This window comes from Glandiceps talaboti, chromosome 5, assembly GCF_964340395.1.
Source record: "Glandiceps talaboti chromosome 5, keGlaTala1.1, whole genome shotgun sequence".
Taxonomy (NCBI): domain Eukaryota; kingdom Metazoa; phylum Hemichordata; class Enteropneusta; family Spengelidae; genus Glandiceps; species Glandiceps talaboti.
Genome location: NC_135553.1, coordinates 13,980,001 through 13,980,227, shown reverse-complemented (window position 1 = coordinate 13,980,227; position 227 = coordinate 13,980,001).

Below are 227 nucleotides of genomic sequence, written 5' to 3'. Positions count from 1 at the left end.
CTTAAGCTTTCTTTTTCATTTTCAAGCGACCGACCAACCCATCATTTTCAAGGTGTTACGATGAGATATGTAGAGTTAAGTATGGGCGCTATCAAACCCAAGGCATGGTTTTACAGTTTTAGTATTTGTCTTTTCTAGTTAGGATATTGAAGCCTCAAAGATAACGTATTTATATAAATATATTTGTATTATTCCTGTCATGCGACGCTAAGGCCAAACACTATCAC